The sequence below is a fragment of the Papaver somniferum genome, chromosome 8 (assembly GCF_003573695.1).
Source record: "Papaver somniferum cultivar HN1 chromosome 8, ASM357369v1, whole genome shotgun sequence".
NCBI classification, from domain to species: Eukaryota; Viridiplantae; Streptophyta; class Magnoliopsida; order Ranunculales; family Papaveraceae; genus Papaver; species Papaver somniferum.
The window spans coordinates 131,243,485-131,262,957 of NC_039365.1; the positions used below are offsets into that span (position 1 = coordinate 131,243,485).

General features: G+C 38.8%; 1 pseudogene; it reads right to left on the bottom strand.

The window, feature by feature from the left end:
* Positions 1-9,063: 9,063 nt before the first annotated feature.
* On the bottom strand, positions 9,064-9,163 carry LOC113307254 (annotated as a pseudogene).
* Between the last annotated feature and the right edge of the window lie 10,310 nt (positions 9,164-19,473).

A 19,473-nucleotide genomic window follows, 5' to 3' on the forward strand; every position in this document is an offset into this window, starting at 1 on the left:
TGGGCTTCCAATTTTTTATTTGTGGGCTTGTAATAATTAACCCAATTTTTTGGGCTTTTTATTTTTCTATTTTGGGTTTGTAATAATTTATTTGTGGGCTTGTATTTATTTTGTGTGGGCTTGTTTAAATTCTTCCATTGGACTTGTATTTTGGACTCTGGGTTTAAACCCAGCTGATAACCGATTGTGGGCCGCAGCCTTCCTTCCATTTCATTAGAGGCTTGCACAGTGGGCTTGCTCCCATTCAAAAACCAAATTTTATTTTTTTTTAATTTTACTTTTCTTTAAAAAAAAAAAAAAAAAAAATATTTCTACTTTGCTCCCAATTTTAAAACCAAATTTTTACTTGCTCCCATCTTAAACCAAATTTTTATTTTTACTCCCATTTTAAACCAAATTTTCAAATGTCTCCCACCAAAACCAAATTTTTCCCAAAAATCCAAACCCTTTAAAAACCAAATTCTGAGCTTTGTAACATAGTTACTTAGCTTTTGAGCCAATCATGTCTGGATATTGGTCTGCTCCTGGGGATGGAAATAAAACTCTTAGAGAACTTGCTTATGGGCATATGCCACGTTATGAACCTTCCACGGACCATGATGTCAATAGTCATAGGAATTATTATGGACATTTTCAAAGTCCCGAGCCGCAATACATGAACCCTAATGACTATTCATACATGCATCATTCGCCACAACGTGAAAATGAACATTTTGCTAGTGCCTCACTCACACAATCATCACTTATGGATCAAATAGAAGCTCGAATCACAGCTTTAGAAATGCAATCACATGAGGAATCTGTCACATCTAATTTTCTTAGGCAACCTGAAATCTATGCATGTCCCCCATGTGGTCGTTTAGACCACCCTGTTGAGAATTGTCATATTTTGCATAATTTTAGGCAATCTAGAGAAAATCCAAGGTATGAAATGCCCATAAATTGTGAGAATGGTAGTCATTGGGACCATAATCAATCCTTTGAGGGTTGCGATCAATCTTTTATAAACCCTAATGACCATGCACACATGTACCAATCACCACAATTTGAACATGAAGAATTTTGTACTCCCATGAATTTAGACTCCACCACAGAAGCTTTCAGACTTAGTGAGCAAAACTTCGATAGATCTACATCACGAATTCAGGCATATTTAGATCAGATTTTGCTTCACCTACAAAAGGAGGAAATTCATGAGGAAATGTATGTTGTCCCTAATGAAGTGTCTAGTCCCATTCATATAAATAATGTTGAATATGAACCTAATTTAGAGGAACATGAATCGACTAACGACACCACTTTTAATGAGGACCAATATGCATGCTACCATGATGATGATTATGATGATTATGATGATGTGTTAGAAGAACATGAAAATATTATGGAACCTTTGGGTTCAAATACATTAGGCTTCTCTGCCCCGACCTTAATGCATGATATTTCTTCTAGTATTCCATGTGATGTTTCCCCTGATTTGCCGATGCATGAAAATCAATCTGTTGATGATGTTGATAATTCTAATTGTGATCTTGCCAATTTGATTAATGATGGTGAGCAGATGTGACATGTAGATGATTTAGAAGATTGATTTGATTGAGATGAATGCCTATAGCTTCTACCTAAGTCACAATCTGATGGCCTTCCCCCCAACCTAGATTTGGTTTGTGCCAATGTAAAACCAATTTTTCTGAAAATTCCTAATCTAGGATTGGAACTGTGTGCTTCCCAAGTCCTCTGGACTATTTTGCTTCAAAATATAACACTTTTAAAGAGCCACAGTTGGAAATTGCATGTTTGCCCATCCCGAAAACAGTCATTATGAGCTAGACCTGTGCATGATGAACCCCCAAAACTGCGCGATTTTGTTTTCAAAATTATATCTTCGTAAAATCCAGTTTGGGGGGCTCATTTTGTTTCACATTTCACTTGCGTTTCTTTCCGTTATATTGTGTGAAGCTGAAATGTCTACACTCGTCTTTTGGGTTGATCCTCAACTCTTTAGATTGTTAGTGTATGGTGAATTTTTGTATTATTCCAGTAGATAAAATTTTAAAAAACCCTTTTGTTCCTTTGTATATATTTTGCTAATCCAATATGATCTCGGCTGAAAATGTTGGATTTTTGCCTTGAATAACGGAGTTTTAATTCTGCTTTCGCCGAAATCGGGTATTCTCTCTCCTTTTACTCTACTCAGCATGTCCCTTTCCATATGTTGCATTTTAATCCTTTCCATATTTTGAAACATTGAGGACAATGTTTAGTTTAGGTTTGGGGGTATAGAGAGTACCATGATAATTTGCTATAATTGAAAACGAACTCCTTCTTCTTTTTGAAAAAATTGAAAAATTCCAAAAAAATTAAAAAAATCAAACTCAAAAAAAAATTAAAAATGAAAAATCATAAAAATGGAGCTCATTTACCTTGAAATGTTGACTCTTGTGCAAATATGTAATTAGGAGTCTTAGTCTAGATATTTAGGCACCCTGATTCTAGCACAATTCACATAGTGATAGAATTTGCAGCGCACGATCTACCAATACATGTATGGCCTCGATCTTCAAGGTGTTGGATAGGAAGTTACGATTGCCAATCACTTTAAAAAAAAAAAATCAAAACTCAAAAAAATTAAAAAAATGAAAAATCATAAAAATGGAGCTCATTTACCTTGAAATGTTGACTCTTGTGCAAATATGTAATTATTAGGAGTCTTAGTCTAGATATTTAGGCACCCTGATTCTAGCACAATTCACATAGTGATAAGAAATTTGCACGCGCACGATCTACCAATACATGTATGGCCTCGATCTTCAAGGTGTTGGATAGGAAGTTACGATTGCCAATCACTTTAGAATACTGAACGAAACTTGACTAGCTTGTTCTTTGGTTGGTTGGGATAGAAGGTGGAGGTTACATTAAGAAAGACAACCATCGAATTTAACTGGGTGCATCAAAAGGGCTACCTCTTGCAAAGTGTCATGTAATTTGTTGTTTCTTCTTGTTATGTATCAAAAGTGTTTCCTTGTTCAAAAAAAAAAAAAAAAAAAAAAAAAAAAAAAAAAAAAAAAAAAAGAAAACGATGTATATATTCAGAAAAAAAAAAAAAAAAAAAAAAGAAAAAAAAAATCAGAAAAATACAAAAAAAAAAAAAATTCAAGTATTTATCAATTCCATCATCTCTTGTTCCAAAAATAAAGAGAATAGTCAATGTAAATAAGAGTCATGTAAATAGTCTTTTGTTGTTTCATTGTAATAAGCAAGGAGGGTGTATGCCATTGATGTACAACGCGAGAAATTGTGAAATACCTCCAACTCATTCACAATTCTCGTAAAGTCCGGACAGCTAGCTAGATTTCGACCTCAGTTCTTAGCCTGAGAAACTATCTCTTGGTGATTAGTAGTCATAACTTCAGATCTTTCTTTACACATGTGTAGATACACTTTACACTCTTATCACATGTCCTTATTTGTTATCAGTGCTAGGATTGTGCCTTCGATAGCTAGATTGACATCTCCATTTTGCTGTGAGCTTAAACTGTTTTGCACATGTCACATTTGATGGAATCTGAGCTATTTTGTCCTTAGGTTTTGTAGGCACACCTCTGGTAAACCTTCACGAGACTTCAACTCGTCCACTAGGGACACTTAGTGGTTAAAAGGCTTAGTGCATACGCTAAATGCACTCGAGAGACCAGCGACAGTGGTATAGGAGGATTTCCTTAGTTCTGTTTTACTTGAGGACAAGTAAAATTCAGGTTTGGGGATTTGATGAGTGCCAAATATTGTATATATATCCCTTTTTGTTGGCATTTAACTCATCTTTTGCGCATTAATTCTACATTTTATCCCATATTCTGTATTTTCATTGTTTTCAAGAATAATATTTTTATTAATTAATTTTGCATTTTTAGTAATAATAAATTCGGATGAGACGTGGAGCGAAAGAGCAGAAAGTAGTGAAAAGCCGGGAGAAATTACGCAAGGAAACCGCAAAGAATGGTGCGCACAACCTCATTTTCTACACACAAAAGCGCCTCCGTTCTCAGCCATCAGATCAGTTCTCAGGAGCATCCGACGGTCGCTCCTTCATAGAGCATCAAAATCTGATGTTTCTGCCGAGCACCACAGCGCTGAAATTCCAAGCCTTCAGATTAGATGGTAGTTGAATCCAACGGTCGCTCCTATGCCTGTGCATCAACTCCCGATGATTCCGCCTAACACTACAACACCTAACTCAATCTAGCACCGTTGACTTCGTTGTATTTTACATCCTACGGTCGCTACAAGCTGCCTCTTCCTTAGCCGTCTGATCTACCTACCATCTCCACACCCCACGGCTAAGCATCGCAAGACATCGAAATACGATGGGCCCGCCTCACACTCAAGCAGTCGAGAACCTACACCCAACCAAACAGATCCTTCTCCTCAAACCCATCGACCACCTCTGCCATCACCTTCTCCTTCACAGGCTCTGCAACACCATGTCCTGCCACCACCATCGCCTGCAACCCACTGCCACCACCAGACCTCGAGCTTCCTTCACCACCACCAGTTCCATCACTGCCACCACCATCTCCAACACCCGACAACCCCCTAGCCTAGCTATTTTCTTCATCTCACAACCTCTGAAACCCTAGGTTTTGGGGTGAGTAAAATAGCTAGAAATTAGGGGACAATAGGAGCAGGAAGAGCATCATAAGGACGATTCAGAGCATGGGTCGAGCAATTTTTGGAGTTTGGAGGCCAAATTTTGGGTAATAATTTATCCCTAAATTGTACTGTGTATTGATACTTTTGGGAAAAATGTGTGTGAAACCCTAATTTGTTAATTTGGGTATAAATAGGCAATGTGTAGGAGATGAAAAACTTGTTCTTGGACTAGCCAAGTTTCCACCCAATTTGGGTTAGCTTAATTTCAACTGTTACTGTTATTATCTTGCTCCTGTTACATTGCACTGTTAACCATTTGCATATGTTTTTTACTGTGATGTGTATGATGTTGTTGTGTGTATCTGTTTGATGTTTGTTAGCATGTTCTAATTCACCACTAGGGTGAAGATGAAACCTTAAAGCCACTGTGTAGGAGATTACAATTTTTGCTTTTCATCACTTTGCTCTCACATTGTATGTCAGGCATACTCTGTAGTTAGGATACCCCTGTGACTGAAAGTGCAGCAACCCATGTGAATTGCTTATGGTCCAAACCTCAGACTAGTTATGCTTTAATCAGATAACTAGTACCTTGGGAGGACAATTTGGTTGCAATTGGAATATCCAACTTAGTCTAGGTGGAATCAATGCCCTAGTTTGCCATCCATCTTCAACTGTTAGTATTGTTTTCTTTCATTTGTTTGGTTTTCCTGCATTTTCTGTTTTGCATTTTCATTGTTTGTTTCCCCTGCTGCTATTTCTCTTCCTGTTAATTGCTCCCTTTTCTTTTTCTCTTGGCCTTGTGCTGCTGTTACTTGTTATTCTTGCTGCCTCATCCTTGTGCTGCTGCTGCAGTACTGCTTTTTCTCTTGGCCTTGCAGACTGCTGCTGCTACTTGCACTGCTTGTGCAGCTGCTGTGCAGACCTGCAGTACTGTCTGCTGCTTCTCCTGCTGCTTGTGCTGCTACTTCTTTTCTTGTAGTGCACTTGCCTTGCTGTGCACTTTCATCTGCTGCACTGTTGCTGCCTTATTTGATATTTCTCCTGCCAAGGCTGCTGCCAAAGCTGCAGTTCCTGCATCAAACCACTACTACTGCTGCTGCCTGCCAAGCCAAGTCCACAGTTCAGCCCAAGTCCAAAGTTCAACTGAACCCAAATTCAATCTAGTGAAGCCCAAAGGCCTAGCTAAACCAAGCCAACTGAACCCAAAGGCCCAGATTCTTGACTGAAACAAAATCCCAAGGTTTAGTTCACTAAGGCCCATTTCACTAAGGCTCAAAGCCCAGTTTAGGTTAAGGTTAAGACCCAATCCAATTCCACTGTGGGCTTAATCAAAAGCTTAAGTTTAAGTCCTAAGCCCATTTGCACTTCAAAGAACATACTGAGCCCAAGCTCAGTTCCTTTTATTGAGAACAAACCCAATAGTACATTAAGCCCAACACTTCCAAAGGGTTTCTAAGCCCAAAGCAAATCTAGGAACCCATTTAGCTAAAACACTTCCGAAACACACCCGATCTCTGTGGATCGACCCGTACTTGCACGAGCTACAACTGACGACCGTGCACTTGCGGTATTACTGTAGGCCCGTTTCCATCGCATCATTTTTATACACTCTTCCGGGTCCACCAACACACGATAAAACAGGGCAGTATATATTCTCGAGTATCTTCTGGCTATATTTGGTAGGTGGCATGTGGATAGAAAGAGTTTTACTTCATCAAGAACGTAAACTCAATGCTCTGGAAGTGTGTCAACATCAGCAAAACACGTGAAGATACAATGGAAGGAAGATATTCCCGTAAATGGCAGGAAAATAATCTCGGATCAATGCAAAATATTTAAGGAGTTATTACGCTTCTGTTGGCTATATAAAGGTTCTACGGAGTTCATAGTGAGCAACGGAGAGTTCGGGAGCAGTGAGAACGAACAGAGAGTCGAGAAATCAAAGTTGCAGGAAACGCCATTTCTGCTGCTGCATAGCTGAAGAACACGAAGAGCAGACCAACCAAGACAGTCATTTATCAACAGTGATAACGACACACATCCGTGGGTCTTAGAAGCTACAGTCTCAGCGTGTTGCGCGACAGTCTTATTTGATATAGTAACATCGACAGTACTCATTTATCGTTCTTTGTAACAGCTGGTTTGTAACAGAAATAAGTGCTACAAACCCGTTTTTAATTATTTTCTCCCATATTATCATCCTTGTAACCACCTTTTGAGCAATGAATTATCTTTTTGAGTGTGTTTGCATCATGATGAAGAGCTAAACCCAATCCTTGGGGCGATGGAGGAAGTTGTTGTTTCGGTAAAAGTGATATATCTTTATTTTAAATTAATTATAGCAATTCTATTATGATTTTTGCATTGAACTAAAAATGGATTATATGATTTTGATTAGTTAGGTGTATTTTCTCTTGATAGAATACGCTTGCTTTAGAGTTTTGATATTCTATGCCTGGATTAACATCTATTCTTTTAAAAATCTACATGTCTAGGCAGTACTATTAGAATCAATTTGAATGTTGAGTTGCGAAATTATTGTTTTATTAAATCACTAATATTGACCAATGGTGGAATCCTAGCCCCAGTCTCTCCACAATATTCACATCACCTTTTTATTTGAGTTTATTATTAACATTATAAAATTTAAGTCTAAAAAATCTGCTTTCACAAGTCTTGAACGAACCATTACTTACCACTTCTACAACCACTGTAAAAATACCGTCAATTTTTGGCGCCGCCGACGCGGACTTGTCTTTAGGCTAGAGTTTTTAGATTTTTTTTTTAGGTTTTTATTTGCTTTTCATTTTTATTTTATTTGTTTTTCTTTTTACGTTTTTGGGTTTTTGTCTTTTCCTTACAGATTTTGGAGTTTGGAGCGAAAGAAAATTTTTCCAAAGCTTTTGGTGAATACTTAAAGATTTGGAGTAAAAGCAAAGCGAAATGAGCGAAAGAAAAGAAGAATACAAATTAATTAAAAAAAAAGAGAGAGACTTTATTTTTAGAATTTTTTTTAAATTATCTTTTTCTTTTGCACTTTATTTTTGGACTGTGGACTTTGAGACTTTATTTTTATTTTTATTTTTTTTAACCCTACGGAAGGGTAGTTTGAATATAAATTGTTTGCAGAGAAGGACAACGATTACGATATCGCCTCGGCCCCTCGGGTTCGTACATGACATAGGAGTCGTGGCCCGAGTTGACTTCAGCGGTTCATCCCCCGTCTGGAACGGGAGGTAAGTTTTTCGAAACACTCGCGAATCCCCTGTCAGCGAGTTACTGTATTCCTTCGTTTTCATATATGCTGAGGATTTGAAAACGTCTGCTTTAATTTCCTAGTAAAGGGCAAGGACAGACCATACAAGATAAGGGTTCGGATTTCATCACTGTTCCCTTCTTGCCCGCCTTAGGAAAACGAAACCAAACGCGAACCTAAGCCTAAAATTTGACTAGAACGAGACCTACAGGGTAACGAGCTTAATAGGAAAGTCATTCAAAAAATATTAGTTACTCTTTTAAGCATGCTTCAAAGTTCATGATGGTTTCTGTGAGTTGAATACGCCGCCTTGTAACGCCGCTGAGGACTTGGGTATCACAGCTCCACTGAGCTTCCCTCGTCTCGATTCAACTTACTTTAACTAGGATTGATTCCAGAGGGGTTTGCTTAAATTGTAACGAATTCCCTTTCGAAGGATTAGAAGCTGGTCTAGAAACAATCTAAGTGGAGCCATCATGCTTTTTGTTTGCTAGACATCAGTAGGTTTGCTGTGGTGGAGTCAGCCTTGCTTGTGTTTGCATAGAGCTTCCCTTCCTTTTAGGATTTCTTTATTTTTATTTTGTTTGTCTAGTGTATGCCCGAGGTTATTAGAGAGCGGGCTTGGAAAAAAAAAAATCTAGGTCGTTTGATTAGTGATAAACCTAGTAGTTCTTCTTGTGAAGGCGGGGAGCTCGAAGACTCTTCTTTTGAGAGCCCTGTCTTTGGAAATTTCAGCTTTGAAAACTTGACAATTAGTGAAGAAAATACTCTTAGTCCTTTGGTAGTGCCAGAAATGGCAACTTTGAAAGTTTTATTAAACCCAACTAGGACCTCTCGTCCGTCTTGTATCAAGTTAGCTGAAACCGAGGAAAATTATGAACTCAAACCCGGGACTTTACAGATGCTCCCAATCTTTTTAGGAAAAGAGAACGAGAACCCCTATTTTCATGTTAAGGAATTTGAGGAAGTTTGTAGTACTCTGAAAATTAAAAACCTTAGTGATGATGCGTTGAAACTTAGGTTATTCCCATTTTCCTTAAAAGATAAAGCCAAATCTTGGATGTATAGTTTGGCTTCTGAGTCAATTGAAACCTATGACCAACTTACATCTGCCTTTATACATAAGTTTTTCCCAAGGCACAAAACATCATCTATTAGGACACAAATTTGTATTTTTGCTCAACAAGAAGGAGAATCTTTATATAGGTATTTAGAAAGGTTCAATGACTTAATATCTCAATGTCCTCATCATGGTTTAGAGATGGTTAGGTTAGTTCAAATCCTCTACGAGGGTTTAGATTATTCAACAACAACCATGGTTGAGTCCTTATGCACAGGTGGGTTTGAGAACAAAACTGTTGATGAGGCGATGACATTTTTGAATGAAATCGTTGATAAGACCCAACAATGGGAAAATAGTAGGGAACCCCGGAAAACAATTTTTCTAAGTAGAGGAAATGTCAATAGGGTAGAAGGATCTTATGAATCAGATGCTAAAATAGCATCCATAGCCAAAAGGTTAGAAGCCTTAGAATTAGGTCATTCTAGTGGTAATAGTGGTAGAATAGAGCCTTTTTGGGAAGGCCATACTGTTGAGGAGCAAGCCAATGCTCTTTATAACAACACTAGATTCTATAACCGTCAGAAGTTTGACCCATATTCAGAAACCTATAACCCTGGCTGGAGAAACCATCCCAACCTTTCTTGGTCTAAGGGCCAGAATCAAGATCAGTCTAGTAACTCTCAGGTTCCCCCAGGTTTTGGCTATACTAAGAATCCTTCAGCTCCGGCACAGTTTCAGAACCCTTCGGATAAGAAGATTATGAGTTTAGAAGAGTCTCTTGCTTTGTTAACTCATAACACTGTGCAGTTTCAGCAATCCGTTGCTCAAGGTTTAGAAGAAAATAAGAGAACAGGTCAGGCTAACTCTCAGGATATTTCCGAGTTGAAAACCCAAGTTAGTCAGATAAATGAGTCTTTAAGAGAAATAGGTAAGTTTCCTAGTCAAACTCAACCCAACCCTATAGGAATTAATGAAATAGGTGAAATATCATCAGATCATGTTAATGCAATAACAACCCTTAGGAGCGGTAAAACGGTAGACAATAAGGTAGCCAAGCCTAGAGGACATACTGTAGTTCCACCTTCTACTTCCGAAGAGGATCCCATAGCTAAGGAAACCTAAACGATTTATAAGGAGTCCCAAGAAATTCCTTATAGGACTACCTATGTGCCTAGAGCCCCATATCCACATTTGTTAGCCCCAACAAAAAAGGAGTCGACTTTCAACGAGATAATGGAAACATTTAATCAGGTGAACATCAACATTCCATTATTAGAAGCAATTAGGCAGATGCCCGCTTATGCCAAGTTCCTTAAATATCTTTGTACACGAAAGTGTAAGCTGAAAGTCCATAAAAAATCCTTTTTAGCTGGTCAAGTAAGTTTAATTCTTCTGAACCAAACATCCCCTAAGTATAAGGACCCTGGATGCCCCACCATATCTTGTGTGATTAGTAATCATGTAGTTGATAAGGCATTGCTTGACTTAGGAGCTAGTGTTAACTTACTCCCATACCATGTGTATACCCAGCTAGGACTTGGTAAGTTGAAACCGACCAAAATGACACTTCAATTAGCTGATAGGTCTGTCAAAGTGCCTCGTGGTGTCATAGAAGATGTTCTTATTGAGGTTGATAGGTTCATATACGCAGTGGATTTTGTTGTTCTAGATACCCAGCCTGTTCAGGACCCAAGTGCTCAAATACCGGTGATTCTAGGTCGCCCATTCTTAGCCATATCTAATGCTGTCATCAATTGTAGAACCAGACTTATGAACATATCTTTTGGTAATATGACTACTGAGCTAAATGTCTTTAATGTTATTAAGTCTTCTGAGATAGATGATTTAGAAGTGGTGAACATGATTAGCACTTTAGTTCCTGATCCTTTAGCCTGCACTATGTTTGATAATCCATTATTTGATGAACCTTTCAATGCTTCAGAGGAGGTAACCATGACGAATACCTTAGTTGATGAGCCTATGCTAGAGATTTTCTTTGATAATCCATTATATGAGGATGTTGTTTGTTTATATGAACAGTCCCCAAAAGAAGCTACTATTTGTGATGACTTCATGGACCCTAGAACCCATCCCATAGATTTTGGTCCATTTGAGGATATTTTTCACCCTAAGTTTGGGGGTAATGATGACTCTAGTGGTCGTCATGTATCCCTAATTGAAATCCCTAACTTGGGACTCGATCTTTGTGCGTCTAAGATACTACTTGAGTTTCTTCAAACTCTGCTACCCGATCCTCCAGATACTGTCAATGAAGAAGCCCAATTCTTAGAGACATGTCATTCGGTTGAACCTGATTTCTTAGACACTTATATAGATCCCAAAGAGACACCCCAGATAAATCTAGTTGCCTTGATGAAATCCCTAGATCAAGTTATGCTCCGTCAGCTCATTTTTTTAATCCAAGATGGTAGTCTTTCTTTTGTGTCTGCTCTATTTGGTTCTGAGGACCCGCAACTATTTCGGATATTGGTATATGACTTTGGAAGGTGACAATCCTTTTTGAGGTATTTGATTTCCAGCTAAAGACTTTAAATTTAGCATTTTCTGGGAGGCACCCACGCTCATGCTTACGGTAATATCCTTCCTTATTTCTTTTTCCATCCATCAAGTGGTAACAGTTTCTCCTTGTTCATGCTTTTAATTTCATCTTTAGAACATTGAGAACAATGTTAGATTTAAGTTTGGGGGTGGGGAAGAAACTTTTTGTTAGCTTTTTAGTTGCAATAAATAAACTCCAAAGCCTAGAAATTTACGTTTATTAAGGTTGGCACTAGCCAATCTAACTGGATGGGAACATCTTGGTTATAGGAGTTGAGGAACCAATCTGATTAGATGGAAACATCTAAAGAGTCTATTCATAAAAGCACAGAGCTCAGGTGTTAGAATTTAAAAAAAAAACATGGTAGTTTCGCCATATCTCGTTGAATCCTAATCCTTCTGTTTTTATTTTTTTTAAGTAATTTGGTGGGGCACGTGATTCAAGTTGTTACCATTGATAAGGTGAAATAGAGTGATTGAGATACCATACAAAAAATTTTTTTTTTGAGACCAGACCATCAGACCAACTGGAATAAATTCAATAAAGTCGACCACTGGTGCCCTTGTATATGCCAGTTGTGTTGACCCAGAGTTAGGTTTATCGACCACTGGTTCCCTTGTATTTGCCAGTTGTGTTGATATTATCCAGACCAGTATCTCAGTCCATTAGGATAGGTTCATCTTGGCAGAGGCCTTCAGACAGATATGGGAAACACCGTTCACTTTAAACCATCTATTTTTCTCTTTATCCATCTTCTTAATCTTTCCATGTGATTGGTTGACTCCGGTTATGATGTCTAGAAACTATCTGAGTAGAGCTCTGTCACTTATATATGAATTATAGTATGCCGAGTGCAAACTCGTGTGCAGCAATTGGAATTTCGCATCAGGGTACTTCCTCCTATAGTCAATGTTTGTATGACAACCAAGGAGATTCTTTAGTGCCTTCCAAGGTTCTGCGTAGATAGCTAGGGTCTGGAGTAACGGTTTTGTGGGTACACCTCTGGTAAACCCTCCGGAGACAACACTCCGCCGCTAGGGCCACCTAGCGGTTTAACGGCTTGCTGCACGTGCTAAGTGTAGTCATTTTATTTTCTAGATTATTTTTGCTCGAGGACTAGAAAATAATAAGTTTGGGGGTATTTGATTGACACAATTTTGTGTCTGAATTGTCCTTAGTGTCTGTATCGTTAGTGCTTGATTTTATACTTATTATAATGTTTTTATGTTGGTTTAGGTGTTTTTGGAGAAGTACACTTGTGTGGAAAAAGTTGCTCGAAAAGTGCTTTTCGGACACCCGGAGAAAAATTACTAAAGGCACTCTCACTTTGGATAAGGGGCACCTCAGTTGGGTACCTGCTATTTGCACCCCCGGTTTGGTTAGGGGGAGGTCATCTTCTTCACCTTTGAATTTGGAAATTTGCGGGAAATTGACTTGGCATCTGCGGAAATTTCAGTGACAGAATTGGACGTAATATTTGCCGAGATTCTCTCGGATTTGAATTGGAATGATTCTGTTACGCGGAAACAGGAAAGGCTTGTGTCCTAGAATCAACAAGTAAGAGAACCTTATGTGCACACACGATAAAACAAGGCAGTATATATTCTCGAGTATCTTCTGGCTATATTTGGTAGGTGGCATGTGGATATAAAGAGTTTTACTTCATCAAGAACGTAAACTCAATGCTCTGGAAGTGTGTCAACATCAGCAAAACACGTGAAGAGACAATGGAAGGAAGATATTCCCGTAAATGGCAGGAAAACAATCTCGGATCAATGCAAAAGATTTAAGGAGTTATTACGCTTCTGTTGGCTATATAAAGGTTCTACGGAGTTCATAGTGAGCGACAGATAGTTTGGGGAGCAGTGAGAACGAATAGAGAGTCGAGAAATGAAAGTTGCAGGAAACGCCATTTTTGCTGCTGCATAGCTGAAGAACACGAAGAACGGACCAACCAAGACAGTCGTTTATCAACAGTGATAACGACACACAGCCGTGGGTCTTAGAAGCTACAGTCTCAGCGACTGTTGCGTGACAGTCTTATTTGATATAGTAACAACGACAGTACTCATTTATCGTTCTTTGTAACAGCTATTTCTGTTACAAACCCGTTTTTAATTATTTTCTCCCATATTATCATCCTTGTAAGCACCTTTTGATCAATGAATTATCTTTTGGGTGTGTTTGCATCATGATGAAGAGCTAAACCCAATCCTTGGGGCGATGGAGGAAGCTGTTGTTTCGGTAAAAGTGATATATCTTTATTTTAAATTAATTATAGCAATTCTGTTATGATTTTTGCATTGAACTAAAAATGGATTATATGGTTTTGATTAGTTAGGTGTATTTTCTCTTGATAAAATATGCTTGCTTTAGAGTTTTGATATTCTATGCTTAGATTATCATCTATTCTTTTAAAAATCTACATGTCTAGGCAATACTATTAGAATCAATTTGAATGTTGAGTTGCGAAATTATTGTTTTATTAAATCACTAATATCGACCAATGGTGGAATTACATCCTCTTCACAACCGCCCACTGATTTACAACTGGAATGTGAAGGCCAACCAGGAAGTACTTTGTTCGCATTCCTCTCTGTAGATGGTGGATTTTCAACAAAAGGAAAAAACCGTAAAATCATGAGGCATGTTTTTGACACGGCCTTCAGGCATGCAAAGATTCATATTTAACGAAGCCATGATGAATATGTTTTCGAAAAGCCTCCACCAACTGAGCGTTCGATCCCTGACATTTCGTCATGACCTCTATGAAGAATAAAGTATTTGGGTGGTTCTCTGTAGATTGAGAGCTTAATGCCTTTAGGACGTCGGTGATACTCACTGTTCCCTGACTGCAGGAGAGAGACCCACCTCCACATAGAAGAATAGTTAGGCGGCGGACGCCTTCAGGACGTCGGTGACACTCACCGTTCCCTGATTATGTGGAGAGACTGTGCATAGATTCAGGCGGTTCTCCGTAGATTGAGAACACTAACGCCTTCAGGTCGTAAACAACATCGTGACACCCTGACTATGCACCATTCAGAATAGATGTGACACTTTAACTGGCTAATATCTTTTCTGCAATAGATTAATCCTGCCGTGACATTCACTACTAAATTCCCAGAATAATCTATTGTTGCTCCTATTCCATGGTAGAATCCACGGCCTGATCCCATGGAATGGAAATAACAATTGCTCATATTCCATGGTCGAATCCACGGCCTGATCCCATGGAATGGAAATAACAATTGCTCCTATTCCATGGTCGAATCCACGGCTTGATCTCATAGAATGGAAATAAAACAATTGTGCTATCTCATTACTCCGATTTCATGATCGAATCCACTGATCTCATGAAATGGTAATAGATAATCTTAATTACTCTGATTCTATGGTCGAATCCACGATCCCATAGGATGGTAATGCTTGTTTTATTATTCTGAATTCGTAGTCGAATCCACAGCTGATCCTGCGAATTAATAATGAACAACTATTCATTTTTATTACTCAGTTTCATGGATTCTCCACCGAATTCATAGATTAGTAATAGATACTCAACAACTGGGCATATGGACCATCACTGAGTAAGCCCCACAAAAATGGTGCGAGTGTACTCGACAATGATGCACGACTGAGCACCCGGATGCACGAACGAGTGTCCAAAAATATGAAATAATGAGGAATCCTTCACAAAACAGGAGAAAACAATAAATATTAATAAAATAATAAGAGACGCCCAGGGCCGGGCCCACCATCCGGTCGTTCCCTAGCCATGGTTGGTCCGTGCCTCTCCCATTATTTTCCTTATTTTTTGTTATTTCATGAACTCACGAAAACTCATTGGTTTTGGCAACTTTCCTTGTTTTTGCAAAACTCGTGGATTCTCCATAACTTGGTGGATTCACGAAATAATATTATAAAATAAGGAGAGGTGTGCGGGATTGGGAAGCCTAACCGGCCGGCCATGACTAAGCCGTGGCCGGTCCCAAACCTCACAATCCTTAGCATTTTATAATTAATATTCCCTAATCTCATGAAACACCTCTGTTTCAACAAAAACTCGTGGATTCTCCATAACTTCAAGGATTCATGAAAAATAATAAAATAGGGAAAGGTGTGCAGGACCGGGCAACCTAGCCGGCCGACCATGTCCTAGCCATGGCCGGTCCCACACCTTGCAATCCCCAACCTTTCATAATTATTATTTTCCTTAATTCATGAAACTCCTGGGGTTTCAGAAAAATTCATGATTTCTCCATATTTTCTCGAATATTGCTCAAATCACGAAAAACCAAAAGCCAACATAGTCACACGACTGGCTAGCCTCTCACGGAAATTTTAAATATTAAAACACTTTTATTTTAATATTCTCAAAATATTGATGAATTGAGCATACATGCTCATTCCAAGAAAAATCGAGAATTCTCAGTCAAGATGAAACTCTTCTGAAAATTCACTATGTTGCTCGAACGCGCATCAGAAAATACTGAAACTCTCAGTATGGAAACACGGACACCACGGCAACATGTGCATGCCTTCATGACCGACCAGAGTCATTCCTAGGTCTTGCACAAAGCCGGTCTCACAGGTTTTCATAATTCTGACCTAATTTACTCAATTGCTCATACTGGGCCCGAACTCTCTCCAACCAACTGGGGGATTCTCCAAATGACCAACAACTGGTCCCGTGACCACCAAGAGCCGGTCCCATGCTCTCTTGGTCGGTCCTCATCTCTCATACCTAGGTTTTATCACCTAATGCTGAATCCAGCAATATTTCAATAAATGATGAAACCTGCATTTAATCATCATTCTTTCACCAACTCTCAAACTGATAACCATGGTGCGTGCTCACTCGAGCACTGGGCACCCATGGATGCTCATCATCCCATGTGGTCGGTCCCTCCTCACTCATGACCAATTTTCAGCAATTCACCAATTGATGAAGGATTGATAAAAATTAGGGTTTCGAACAAACGCTCCACGAATCACCATTTTGAGCAAGTTCAAACACAAAATAATGTTGATTCAGCAATCAACATCCAAATTAATAATATTCGGTAATTCACCAATATTTTTCATTAATATTTTATTGGGTCACGACACCAGTAAATAATTCGTCGAATTGAGCAATACTTGCTCAGTTGCTCGAATATTGATCCAACCATCAATGTTTAGTAATTCATCAGTAGTTTGTTGAATTGAGAAACACTTGCTCAGTTGCACGCCAAAATTATCAAATTCGTCGAATTGAGCAATACTTGCTCAATTGCTCGACAAACTCTTAATATTCAACAATTCGTCGAGTTGAGCAATACTTTCTCAGTCGCTCTAGTCAGTAATTCATTGACATCTCAGAGAACTACATGTTCAATCCATGAATCACTGAGCATTCACCACTTATGCTCGATTCAACAAAACTAGACTCACAGTCTAAATCAGTCAACAACTGACTAACTAATACACGTCTGCCTTGCAGACTCCACGATTCGTGAAATATCAATCACGTCACAAATGGGGGGATATCACTTAGGGTTTTGGTCTATCGGTCTACGGCACGTGGATTCATCCACAACGAGAAATGTGTGTAAGTCGTGTAAATGGTTGAAGGAGTTAGCAAAGTAGTGGGTGCACGATAAGTCAAGTTTCCGCATGATATGGAACTGACTTTACCACGATCTCCCACTTTCCCACTCTTTCACTCAAGAAACCGTCACACTTATAGGGATCAGTGGTACATCATTCTGGCAATATAAATAAGTCTAAATCGAGGACATCAGGATATCATCAATCATCGATTATCATCATTATTCATCAACAACTCGATATAAACTTATTCACGGAACTCAACTTCAGCAGTTCAGCAATATTGCAGAAACCTTCAACACACCCACAATCCTTGATCATCACTGATCCCACACAACTCTCAGCTTTCCTCCTACAGATCAACCCATCTCCCTCTTTGCGATCGAATTGACTCTGGAACGACCATTGTATTGGTTTAGGCTAGAGTCATACAGATTTAATTCCCGAATCTAAGCACCCCCTTTGAAGCAGTGCATCTGTGTGAGGTTCAGCAGTTCACTCGGTTGAGGAGTCTCGCCAGCACGCTCGACTCTCCACTTTCCTAGAAAACCAGCAAGCGTTTTTCCCCATCTACACTCTCCGAAGGAATTTTACCCTGTTATACCTTGTCTCTGGCCTCTTCTCAGCACTAGGTTCTGTCAAGCTCGGACAGTCTCCTGGCAGGTACATAAGAGCCGTCACTTGGCTGCAAGAAGAACGAAAATAACAAGCACAACAAGACATGCGCAGACAACTCCATTTAGAGTACCTAACTGATAATAAAACTATCATTCGAACCACAGTAGGATATTGAAGTAGCACGAGTCTGACATGGATTCCGACTATCCAAACAAGTGCACCAACGAGACAGATATGCCCTTTCCCCATTAGATAAGACATCTCACACATAAAATGATAACAAAGAAGAAGGTAGCGAGTGGAATTGCATATGTATAGACTTATTTGTTGATCGCCACAAGAATACCAGCCAAAGTGCAAGGAGTATCGAGATATCCATCTCGTATGCTTAACCATACAGATAAGTCTACCTGCAGCATCCAAGTACAAACCGAAAAATCTCGTGATGCATGCTATAATTTGTTTATGGACGTCAGGTTTACAGAACAGAACACTCTTAGAAGTCCATTTTTCGTCAATTGACACCATTGAGATAAATCTCAGATCATTCTGGCTAACATTTCTCACACTCCACCACCCAGTTGGAATCAGTTTGAATTTCCACCTCAAGAACTCGAACCGAAACATCACATCTAGAATCTGAATTAGGTTGAGTAAGACTTGAGTTTCCATCAGCCATATGATAACTGAAATGGTCCAATTCACATTTTTGACACTCCTTATACCTGTAGAGTACAATTTGTATTTCTATCTCAAAAAGTCCACTAACTTGGACACTCGTGGAGCATGTGGAACCTGTAAAGATGCAATTGCATTGACTGACAGAAAAATCCCTCTGGGATGTTCTAACTTCTTAAAAAGAATATGTAGCCTGTCACCGTCATGTCCCATAACTGTAACCATGAATAAGTCAATGCAGGGAACTTTTATATTGATAGATAAGACATGCTCCAGCTGCAAGAATGTACTGACCCATGCGACATATCCACCAACATGCTATCACCATTCTTGACTAACACCAATGAGACCGAATGCATTACCAACAAATGTAGTCTATGTACATGATTAAGAACTAGATTGCGACCATTATTTTCATAGCAGTCAACCATTAATATCGAACACATAAAGAATACCAACAACCCAGAAGTAGTTTTTCCAAAAAAGAACTCATAAACAACATCAATATAAGATAACCAGTTAATAACTTTGAACTCATTTCCACGATCAATTAAGCAACAAGTATAAACAAGTATAATATTAGTCCATTGGACATTGTGCTGCATCAAGATTTTAGCACACCACTTGCAAGCAGCATGGCAGTCACCATCTCCAACAAACAAAAACACCTTTAAATACCTAAGCTCTAGAATTAGGTTATCCTTGCGCCCAATAATTTGAGGAAGTATGAAGAAGCTAAAGCAACTTCTGGAAGGTGTAAGCAGTAGTATAGAAGTATAAACATGAATTCCAACAACAGCATGATCTGTACTTAGAGAATGAATCAGTTGTAAAGGTATCACTCCAGCTGGTATAAAATTGGTGTTAAAAATTTGATGGAAAGATACCAAAATTATTTGTAGCTGTGAAAGAACAAAAGATTCGTCCCTCATATCAAGCATGTGAACCAACAACTGACCAGCCTGCCCAATATCATCTACTCTAGTAAACAAGAATATGCCAAATCTATCTATCTCAGGCATATAAATAAACAACTGACAATCACCTTGAATATCTGCA